This window comes from Ovis canadensis, chromosome 23, assembly GCF_042477335.2.
Source record: "Ovis canadensis isolate MfBH-ARS-UI-01 breed Bighorn chromosome 23, ARS-UI_OviCan_v2, whole genome shotgun sequence".
Lineage (NCBI taxonomy): Eukaryota > Metazoa > Chordata > Mammalia > Artiodactyla > Bovidae > Ovis > Ovis canadensis.
This window is the reverse complement of record NC_091267.1, coordinates 21,572,632-21,584,998: the sequence shown is the minus strand read 5'-3', so window position 1 is coordinate 21,584,998 and position 12,367 is coordinate 21,572,632. Positions and strand designations below refer to the sequence as shown.

At 37.4% G+C, this 12,367-nt stretch overlaps 1 protein-coding gene across 6 annotated transcripts in view; it reads left to right on the top strand.

Moving 5' to 3' along the window:
* CCDC102B (coiled-coil domain containing 102B) overlaps positions 1-12,367 on the top strand; it is a 357,152-nt gene that overhangs the window by 261,188 nt on the left and 83,597 nt on the right. The gene's annotated exons all lie outside the window — the stretch shown is intronic.

Genomic DNA, 12,367 nt, shown 5'->3' with positions numbered 1-12,367 from the left:
CAGCGCTAATATCCTCTTTACCATCTTTCCAGTGTCTACTTGTTGATGTCCCTAAATCAGCGCCACCTATTTGGTTGTGGCAGCATCTCACTTCCAGATACCAATGTCTGTTTGAGATCTCTAGTGCTGCAACATGAATTAACCCCAATATTTAATTGCCTAAAACATTTACCACTGTTCTTTGGGTTTGCTCCTTCATGTAGATGAGGTGGGGTTTACTCTGGCAGCTGCATTCCACAGAGTTCTCTGGGGCTAGAATGTCCAAAATAACCTCTCTCCTATACCTGATACTTCAGCAGGGGTGAGAAATGGCCATTGTTTGTTGGGTCTCTCCCTTGTCCTGAGGAATCGTCCCGGGGAGTTTCACAGTGCCCCTTCCTCCAGATTCTATTGGCATGGGTATCATGACATTTTATCCCCAAATACTTTATAAATCCCCTTAAAAAACATCTTCCTGAAAAATCATTATATGCATTATCAGACCTACAAAAACTCACAGTTCAAGACCCCAGCTGATTAGACTTTGCCCCTACCCACATTCCTCCGGCTAAATCAGATATGCTTTGCTATATTATTATTTCTGTGACCTTGAGCATGTTACTTATTGTAGAACTCTAGAACACCCCCTTAAGGACTGAATAAAATAATGTTTAAGAAACATCTGACAGAGCACATGACGTTAATAAATATGCAACAAATATTAGTTTATTCATCTCACTCTACTTTTTAAGAGGAAATTTCCTCCAGAGAAAATACATTTAGAAAGCAAATTATTACGGAAAGAAAATACACTGGAAAGAAATCTTAGAAATGCCTCCCAGAAAAAATGTTAAATACTAATACTACTTGCCCTGGACTTCAACTACATAAATCTTAGCTTCCTATTAGGTATGTTTTCTTACTGATTTTGAAATGTCTTGTAAGATTATTCACATTTTCACTAGACAGCATTTATAGTAATAATGATCTTGACATTATATACCTAAAACTTCAAATATTAGACTAGAAAAATGTCAGGAACAATGTTATAATATAAAAAGATAGGCATTAACAAGTAAAATAACTGTCAAATTTTCTGTTTAAATATTGTTAACTCTCATTGTAGGGAAATGTTTAGAATTGTAAGTATCAGAAAACTCTCAGAATAAAAGAAAATTGAAACCTAAATATTTTAATTAGAACATTCATAATCACATTAATGAAACCTCAGTACTATTTAAAAAAAATACCCCTTTGCATTAAATATAAACATTTAAAAACAGAACTATAGTAACTTAAGCATAGTTTATATTGAACAACCTAAAAAAATGATATCACAATGGGGAATGTTTATTATATTGCCAAACCATTGATTTATGTCAAATATGAAATGATATATACACTATCTTATGACAGTGCTCTTGGAGAGTTTTATAGAAATATAGGAAATGGGTTGTTAGCTTACTTTAAATCAAACTTGAAAATATGATATTGTTTTCAGATCCCAAGAGGAGCTTAGAGGTTAGACTTTAAAGATTGGTGTCCAACTAACATACACATTGTACACACTTCTGTCTAAAATGCAAAGAACTTCTGTGCGCCCCCTGGCCTGGCCCCTGGTTACTTCTAAGACTGAGATGTGTGGCTGGTGTGGGAAGGAAATGATCTCTAAACCTTCTCACCTTGGGAAGTGAAGTGAAAGTCGCTTAGTCGTGTCTAACTCTTTGCAACCCCATGGACTATAGTCCATGGAATTCTCCAGACCAGAATACTTGGTACCTTGGTACCACTCTTGGCTGAACTTCGGGTATGACTCAGTGAAAAGCATGAGAATGATACTGTTTCTAATCTGAATACATTTTCATCTTGTTAGCATGACCCATTTCTAAAGACATACACAGACTATTTTTCTCTGCCTTATAAATTGTTGTGAAGATAGTAATATTTTCTAGTGTTACCTTCAAATATCTAGTTTCTATATCTTCAAATGAAGGCTAAATTTTATATTCATTTTGAAACATAACTAGTGAAGGAACATTTGAAAATTTCTACTCTAATAGAGGAAGATTATGCTGGTTAGAAAAGAATAATTTTTAGAGATGTGTTCATGCATCTATTATATGCAATATATCCACCAAAGAAACAAAAACACTACAAAGATTTATTCAGAAGCAAACTGACAGACCAATATAATTATTTTCTACAAGAAGCTTGGCAAGTTTAACTAGGAAAACAATTTCTATACTGAATGTAATATTGTCCTTATTTGAACATATCTCACCTTTGAATGTATTCTGCTGGGGGAAAAAAAAAAAAACTCCTCAGTCCAGCGTGAACCATAATTATTAGAGTGAGGTATCAATCTTTGGCCAATAAAATGTGAAAGAGACTGTCTTATTCAGCAGCTACAGTGATGCCTCAGATAAACAAAAGTAGATATATAATTCTACATTATTGTGTTAGAAATAGAAATAAAAACGGTTCTAAAGAGAATGTAATCAGGCAAAATTTAAAGAATAAATCATATAGTAAAATATACTGATATAAGAAAGGGTTGCTAAAACACAAATATTAACATTGGATTTCATTTTTCACCCTATAGGCACTATCTTACCTGCTTTATGAGATAGAAATTAGAATCTCTACTTTATAGGTGAGAAACAGTGGCTTTAATGAACACATGACTAACTTAAGTGTCATATGCAAGTCTGTGGATTGGAAAAGACCTTTCACTTTAGACCTGTCAGAATTACAGAACTGACGGTTGGAAACTGTCACACATGCGTAAGACATTTAAACAATTCATTTCATCCTTTAAAGTTTGTGTTTTCTCACCTGTAAAATGGAGTTAACAATGCCTGTTAAAACTAACCTACCACTTAAAAGAATTAGAAAAAAGACAAGCAAAACCTAAAGTCAGAAAAAGGAAGAACTAATAAAGATCAGAGAGGGAATACAATATATATTAAAAGAACAAGAGAAAATCAATAAAACAAAGAGCTGGTTCTTTTAAATGATAAACAAGATGTACAAACCTCTCACCAGACTAAACAAGAAGGAAAGAGATTACCCAAATAAAATAAGAAATGAAAAAGGAGACAGGGCAATGATGCTGCAGAAATACAAAAAACTACAAGGAAATACTATGAACAATTATATGTCAAAAAGTTCAGTGACCTAGAAGAAACGGACAAGTATCTAGAAACATACAGTCCATCAAAATGAATCAATAATAGGTAATTTGAATAGACCAATCACTAAAAATGAAATAGAACCTGTAATCTTAAAAACCCCCTACAAACAAAAGTCCAGGACCAGATGGCTTCATAGGTGAACTCAACCAAACATGCAAAGAACTTATCCTTCCCAAACTCATGCAAAAAACTGAAGAGGAGGGAACACTCCCAAAGACATTCTTTGAAACCACCATGACTCTAATATCAAAACCAGACAAAGACATCACCAAAGAAGAAAATTACAGGCCAATATCTTTGACTATAAATGCAAAAATTCTCAACAAAATATTAGCAAGCCAAATCAATAACATATAAAGGATCATACACCATGAACAAGTGCTACTCATCTCACTAGGATTGTTCAACACACACAGAATAATCAATGTGATGCACCACATAAATAAAAGGCTAAAACCATGTGATCATCTAAATGCAGAAAAAGCATTTGACAAGATCCAACATCCGTTTATGATAAAAAAAACTTTACCAAAGTTGGTACAGTGGGAACGTATCTCAAGATAATAAAAGCTACTTATGAAAGACCCACAGCCAATATAATACTCAGTTGTGAAAAGTTAAAGCCTTCCCCCTAAAGTCTACAACAAGACAAGGATGCCCCCTCCCCTCTTCTATTCAACACAGTACTGGAAGTCCTAGTCACAGCAGTCAGACAAAGACAAGGTTTCCAAATTGGAAGGGAAGTGGTAAAAGTGTCATTATATGTAGATGATATGATACTATGTACAGCAAACCCTAAACACGCCATACAGAAACTACTCAAACTGTCAGCAACGTAGCAGGATAAAGATGAACACATAAAAGTTAAACTATTAGAAAGGGAACATAAAAAAATACTTTAAAAAACTGCACCCCCAAAATAAAATGCTCAAGAATAAACCTGACCAGTGAGGTGAAAGACTTATATACTAAGAACTACAAAACATTATAAAGAAAACTGAAGATAATCCAAAGAAATAGAAAGGTATCTCCAAGCACTTATATTGGAAGAATTAATATTGTTAAAATGGCCATCGTGCCCAAAGCAATCTGAAGATTTAATGTGATCCCTTGCTGGGAGCCAGCATGAGGAATTCCACCCGTGACAAGGTCATGCGGCAGAGCTCTGATGGCAAGGCTAATCAGACCTCAGGTTTTCCCCCTGGAATTTCCTGAGCATCCACCCCCCCAAAATAAGAATCTGCCTGCTTTTCCACTCTTCTAAAATTTTCTGGAAAAAGTCAAATCAGGGCTTTAGTCTTCTGCATTTGAAAGGGATGTTTCCGTTAAAACCCCCTCTGATAGCTCTCTAGCTTGCCTAACAGGTTCCCTGGACCTCTTACAGCTTGTGAATTGCATACAGCCCCTAACCGCAAGAGACACAAAGCTTAAAAGCATCTTAAAGATACAGAGCCTTTTCTAAAGAGCTAAAAATCATATCGGTGACGGGTTTTCACTGTTGACTCAATGATTGGTGCCAGGCCTCCATATTTTTTATCTTTTAGGCACCTGGGAGGATGTTAATAAATGTAAACAGGATATGGAAAAAGATATATAATAGTTTTGATGTTAGCAACTCTAGACTTTTGAGTTAATTACTTTTCTCTTTGTTATATATCACTGCACTCCTCTTGTGTCCTTGCTATGTAAGAATGTAACTTTATTTAGTGCTTTCTGAGAGTGGCACCGGACTTTGGAAAGATCAACACAAATAAGTCTTCTGGTTGACAAACCCTTATCAGAAAAAAAAGGCTGTAAAATGTTAATTGGCCCTTTTGGCCAGAAGATGATGTAAATTACCTAAGACTTGTGTATACAACTAGGTATGCAGAGAGAAAAGCCTGGCTTTGATAAAAGTCTGGGCTGCTAACGCTGCATAACTTTGTGTTACCCATTGATCTCCCTGTTCCATCAAAATTATAAAAGGCCTTCTGAACAATAGGGGCTGGAGCCAGTCGCTGGACTGGTTTCCCCTGTGTCTCCTCTTTACTCTAATTTCAGGCTGAATTCCCATCTGGAGTGGGGCGGCTCACTAAATCTACTTACTTGCCCTGGCTTTTAAGACCCGCGCAAAAGGGAGCCTAAGGAGGGGCACCCTTAGATATTCAAGTGGGCGCTGGTGGCCCAACGTAGATAGTGCAAGCTCCTTGTCTGGAACTTTATTGGCCTGCCCCATAAGCCAAGTTATTCAGCCTTCTTTCTCCACTTAATTTTCCTACTACACTATTTCTCCCTAATCTAATCTTTTATTTCTATATTAATAAACAAATAAGTTTTCCTCGCCAACGCCATCCCCGCTTCAAATTCCCTGGATCCACCAGGGCTGGACCCCAGCAATCCCTATCAAATTACCCATGATATTTTCACAGAACTAGAACAAATAATCCTAATTCCTGTGGAAAGGGCCAAGAGTTACCAAAGCAACCCTGAAGAAAAAAAACAAGGCAAGAGACATAACCCTTCCAGACTTCAGACTACATTATAAAATTACAGTAATTGAAACAGCATGATATTGGCACAAAAACAGACATATGGATCAATGGAACAGAAAAGAGGACTTAGAAATAAACCCACATAGCTATGGTCAAAATCGTTACCAAAGGAGGCAAAAATATACAAAAAGGAAAAAGTCTCTTCAGCAAGTAGCACCAGGAAAGTTGGACAGCCACATGCAAATCAAAGTTACAACACATCCTCTTACCATATACACACACAAAAAAAAATCAAAATGGCTTAAAGACTTAAACCTAAGACATGACACCATAAAACTCCTAGAAGAGAACATAAGCAAAACATTCTCTGATGTAAATCATACATATGTTTTCTTAGGTCAGTATCCCAAGGCAACAGAAATTTTTTAAAAAAGAGATCTAATCAAATTCACAAGCTTTTGCACTCTAGAGGAAACCATAAACAGAATGAAAAGACAACCTACAGAATGGGAGAAAATATTTGCATATGATGCAACCAACAAAGGCTTGATTTCCAAAATATACAAATAGCTCAGACAATTGAATGACAAAAAAAGAAAAAAAACAAACAGCCCTATCTAAAAATGTACAGGAGACCTAAACAGACATTTCTCCAAAGAAGTCATACAGAGAGCCAAGAGACAAACATGCTCAACGTAGTTAATTGTTCAGTTCAGTTCAGTTCAGTTGCTCAGTTGTGTCCAACTCTTTGTGACCCCATGAATTGCAGCATGCCAGGCCTCCCTGTCCATCACCAACACCCAGAGTTCACTCAAACTCACGTCCATCGAGTCGGTGATGCCATGCAGCCATCTCATCCTCTGTCTTCCCCTTCTCCTCCTGCCCCCAATCCCTCCCAGCATCAGAGTCTTTTCCAGTGAGTCAACTCTTCACATGAGGTAGCCAAAGTACTGGAGTTTCAGCTTTAGTATCATTCCTTCCAAATTGTTAGAGAAATGGAAATCAAAATGACAGTGAGATATCACCTCACATCAGTCATAATGGCTGTCATTAAAACATCTACAAATAACAAATGCTAGAGAGGATGTGAGCAAAAGGGAACCCACAGCCACTGTGGAAAACTGTATAAAGGTTCTTCAGAAATCTGATAATAGAATCACCATATGATCTAACAAACCCACTCCTGGGTATATATCCAGACAAAACTATAATTCAAAAAGATAGCTTGCACCTCTACGTTCATAGTCACACTATTCACAATAGACAAGACATGGAAAAAAACTAAATGTCCATCAACAGATGAATAAAGAAGATGTGCTACAAATATACAATATACTCAGTAGTAAAAATAATGCAATAACATCATTTGCAGCAACATGAATGCAAATAGAGATCATCATACCAAGTGAAGTAAGTCAGAAAAAGATGAATACCATGTGATATTACATATGTGAAATCTAAAGTATGACACAAATGACTCTATCTATGAAACAGCATCACAAATGCAGAGAAAGATTGGTGGTTGCCAAGGGAGAGAGGATTGGGGAGGAATGGAGTGGGAGGTTGCTGTTATCAGATATAAGCTTTTATATATAGAATGGATCAACAATAAGGTCCTACTGTACACCACAGAGAACAATATTCAATAATTCTATTATAAACCATATGCTAGCAAAGTAATGCTCAAAATGCATCAAGCTAGGCTTCAGAAGTAAGTAAGCAGAGAAATTCCAGATGTGCAAACTGGATTTAGAAAAGGCAAAGGAACCAGAGATCAAACTGCCAACATTGGTTGGATCATAGAAAAAGCAAAGGAATTCCAGAAAACGTCTACTTCATTGACTACACTAAAGCCTGTCATTGTGAGGATCCCAACAAACTGTGGAAAATTATTGAGATGAGAATACCAGACCACGTGACCTGTCTCCTGAGAAACATTTATGCAGGACGAGAAGCAACTGTTAGACCCAGACATGTAACAACAGACTGGTTCGAAATTGGGAAAGGAATATGTCAAGGCTGTATATTGTCACCCTGCTTATTTAACTTCTATGCAGAGTACATCATACAAAAAGCTGGGCTGGATGAAGCACAAACTGATATTAAGATTTCTGGGAGAAATATCAACAACCTCAGACATGCAGATGACACCACTCCAATGGCAGAAAGAGAAGAGGAACTAAAGAGCCTCTTGATGAGAGTGAAAAAGCTGGCTTACAATTCAACATTCAAAAACTTAAGATCATGTCATCTGGTGCCATCACTTCATGGCAAATAGACGGGGAAAAAGTGGAAACAGTGACAGACTTTTTCCCCTTTGGGCTCCACAATCACTGCGGATGAAGGCTGCAGCCATGAAATTAAAAGATGCTTGCTCCTTGGAAGACAAACTATGACCAACTTAGCATATTAGAAAGCAGAGACATCACTTTGCTGAGAAAGGTCCATATAGTCAAAGCTATGGTTTTTCCAATAGTCATGTATGGGTGTGAGAGTTGGACTACAAAGAAGGCTGAGCACTGAAGAATGGATGCTTTTGAACTGTGGTGTTGGAGAAGACTTTCGAGAGTCCCTTGGACTGCGAAGAGATCAAACCAGTCAATCCTAAAGGAAATCAACCCTGAATATTCATTGGAAGGACTGATGCTGAAGCTGCAGCTTCAATACTTTGGCCACCTTGATGTGAAGAGCTGACTCATTGGAAAAGACCTTGATGTTGGGAAAGACTGAGGGCAGGAGGAGAAGTGGGAAACAGTGGATAAGATGGTTGTGTGTATCACTGACTCAATGGACATGAGTGTGAGCAAACTCTGGGTGATAGTAGAGGACAGGGGAGCCAGGGGTGATGCAGTCCATGGGGTCACAAAGAGTTGGACATGACTTAGCGACTAAACAACAAACCATAATGGAAAAGAATATATAAAAATGTGTATGCATAACTAAATCACCTTACTATATAACAGTAATTAACATTGTAAATCAACTATATGTCAATAAAAAGTGAAAAAAAAAACCATAAAAAGTCAGGTGTTACAATAAATCAAGAAAAAAATCTCCAACAAAGCCTGTTCAATTATGATCTGGCAACCATAATTTAGTGTATGCTAACTGTGCTTTTGAACTGTGGTGTTGGAGAAGACTCTTGAGAGTCCCTTGGACTGCAAGGAGATCCAACCAGTCCATCCTAAAGGAAATCAGTCCTGAATATTCATTGGAAGGACTGATGCTGAAGCTGAAACTCCAATACTCTGGCCACTTGATGGGAAGAACTGACTCACTAGGAAGGACCCTGATGCTGGAAAAGACTCAAGGTGGGAGGAGAAGGGGCCAACAGAGGATGAGATGGTTGGAAGGCATCACTGACTCAATGGACATGAGTTTGAATAAGTTCTGGGAGTTGATGATGGACAGGGAAGCCTGGTGTGCTGCAGTCCATGGGGCCACAAAGTGTTGGACAAAACTGAGCGACTGAACTAAACTGTGCCATTTTTCTAGAAGGCCAATGTGTTTAATGTTTATTTCATGAGGCTTAAATTAAAGATATTAAATAAAGATGAGAACTACATCAATGAAATGTTTCTCATTGGCCAAGATTTCAGTAATATTTTTTTAATTTATTCATGTAATACATTTTTCTTTAATACTTAAGTCTAACCATACTGTTTGGTTCTGGTCACCACAAATAAATGTAAAGAGGATCTCAGGAAGAATGGCAATGAGTAGGTTTCAGAATGTTTTCCATAAAGGGACAGTAGAAGGAATTAAGTTTGTTACTTTTAACAGTTTCTCCAGTTTTCCTGTTACCATCAAACAAAGTTAAACATTTTTCGGAAAGATGCTGGGCAATCCTCTGTAGCAAGAGATGATTAAGTAAAGGAATCTGAACTAAAAACTAAAATGACATTTTAACATTAAGCCATAATTTAGAATAAATAGATAATAGTATTTAGATCTGTAAATTTGAATTTTGTGAATGAACATTTTATTATATTCTTAGAGGTGTGATCAATTCAGTTACATAAAATCAGGTTTTATAACTTCTCTTTAGCTTGCTTTTAGGTCTATTTCTTCTCTGTGAATGATAAATCAGAATATTATGGTTGAATGAAAAATACTACTTTTATACAAAATCTAACAATTTCTCTAGGTATTAAATATTTTGGCCTAAATTCTCTGAGATTAAATGTGACATCAAAGAAATGGCTCTCAGTCTAACTGTTGAATAGAATTCAGTTCTTTGACATATAATTTTAATAGTTATTCCTGTAGTGGTATGAGGAGATTAAGTTTTCCAGAATCTGACTCATTATTTATGAAAGGAAAATATGAGTGCTTATTTGGAAGCTAAATGTCGTAATCACCCTGAGCCTACACATTAGTACACACATTGCATACACATTAGTAACAAAAATTGAGGTAATTTTTGAAAATGTAAGAATGACAATACAATTGACCTTGAACAACTCTAGGGTTAATCCATGTATAATTTTAGCGAGCCCTCTGTATCTGGTTTCTCATCATCAGTAGCTTCAACTAACCACTGATCCTCTAGTTCTATACTATTTATTACCAAAAAATTTCTTTGTACAAGTGGACCCACATAGTTCAAACCTGAGTTGTTTAAGCACCAACTGGACTTTTGTTGTTGCTCAGTTGCTAAGTCATGTCTGACTCTTTGAAGCCCCAAGGACTGAAGCACACCAGGCTTCCCTGTCCTCCACAATCTCCCTGAGTTTGCTCAAATTCATGTTCATTGAGTCAGTGATGCCATCCAACCATCTCATCCTCCGTCATCCCCTTCTCCTGCCTTTCATCTTTCTCAGCATCAGGGTCTTTTCCAATGAGTCAGCTCTTCACATCAGGTGGCCAAAGGATTGGAGCTTCAGCATCAGTTCTTCCAATGAACATTCAGGGTTGATTTCTTTTAGGATTGATTGGTTTGATCAACTGGACTTATTTCCCATCAAATGGTAGGAAGGAGAATAATTTCTGGGGACTCTGATTCCTTTTATAACCTGGTGTTTTATCTCAGAAACCACACCCAAAATGGCAATAGTTAGTACAAGTATTTGGGAACTGGGAAACAGGTCAATGAGTGTTGACTGCTGCCAGCTAATTTGGTGTTTTTCAGTACACCTGTGCTGAGGTATCAATGCTTGTGACCTGATAGCTCAGCAGTACCGCTAAATGCCCCAATCTCAGAGACTGGAAAAGATCTAGAAGGAAAGTATGAATAACACAGATTTCAGTTGGATTATATCTTTCTACTGACACTTGGCCAATGTGAGACTTTTACAGGAATCCACTGGGAACTAGGAGGAACTTCCCTGGTGGCTCAGACAGTAAAGCATCTGCCTGCAATGCAGGAGACCTGGGTTCAGTCCCTGGATTGGGAAGATGCCCTGGAGAAGGAAATGGCAACCCACTCCAGTACTCTTGCCTGGAAAATTCCATGGATGGAGGAGCCTGGTAGGCTACAGTCCATGGGGTCGCAAAGAGTTGGACACAACTGAGTGACTTCCCTCACTCACTGAGAACCAGAGTTAAGCCTCTGAGCAAGGATTACTAATCCCTCTTGTATAAGATTCCCTTTATGTTTTAAAAATTCAAACTCTGTAAAACTATAAAAAAAAACTATTCAAACTCTGTAACTATTAAAAAAAAAACAGAAAATATGCTTTAACTTGACTAAATCTGTTTGGCAATGATAATGTCATTGGTGCTATTTATGATACCTATAAAATAATGCTGAACACTAAGGAATAAATTTTTCATATATTCCTCATTACAACATAATGGAGTTATGATTTTGGACAGAGAAAATGAGTTCAGTAGCCCTCTGCCTAAGATCATTTAAATTGGTAATATAAGCATCAATAACAAACCATACAAAATAAACTACAAGTAAATTTTAAAGAGAGAACAAAAGTAAACAGTGAAGGTATTATTAAGAAAATGAGAGTTTGTTGTCATTTGGGGAAGGCCTTTTTAAGCAAATGGACATCTCAGAAGCTATAAATTATGACATTTGATTTCATGAAATTTACAAATTTATTTTAATCAAAGGCTCATTCCTCAGAGCCAACTACTTTGAAGTATCTTAGGTGCTTTTCCTGCTACTTATCCTCATGTATCCATATTACATGAATGTGAAAGTTGCTCAGTCATGTCTGACTTTGTGACCCCATAGACTATACAGCCCATGGAATTCTCCAGGCCAGAATACAGGAGTGGGTGAACTTTTCCTTCTCCAGGGGATCTTCCCAACCCAGAGATCAAACCCAGGTCTCCCACATTGCAGGTGGATTCTTTACCAGCTGAACCACAGTTAGCTTAGTTCAATCATTCATGTCCAACTCTTTGCGACCCCATGGACTGCAGCATACCAGGCCTCCCTGTCCATCACCAACTCCCGGAGTTTACTCAGACTCATGTCCATTAAGTCAGTGATGCCATCCAACCAGCTCATCCTCTGTCGTCCCCTTTTGCTCCTGCCTTCAATCTTGCCCAACATCAAAGTCTTTTCCAGTGAGTCAGTTCTTTGCATCGGGTGGCCACAGTATTGGAGTTTTGGCTTCAGCATCAGTCCTTCCAATGAATATTCAATGAATATTCAGGACTGGTTTCCTTTAGGATGGACTGGTTGGATCTCCTTGGAGAACAGAATGGCAAATCACTTTAGTATTCTTGCCTTGAGAATCCCATGAACAGTATGAAAAGGCT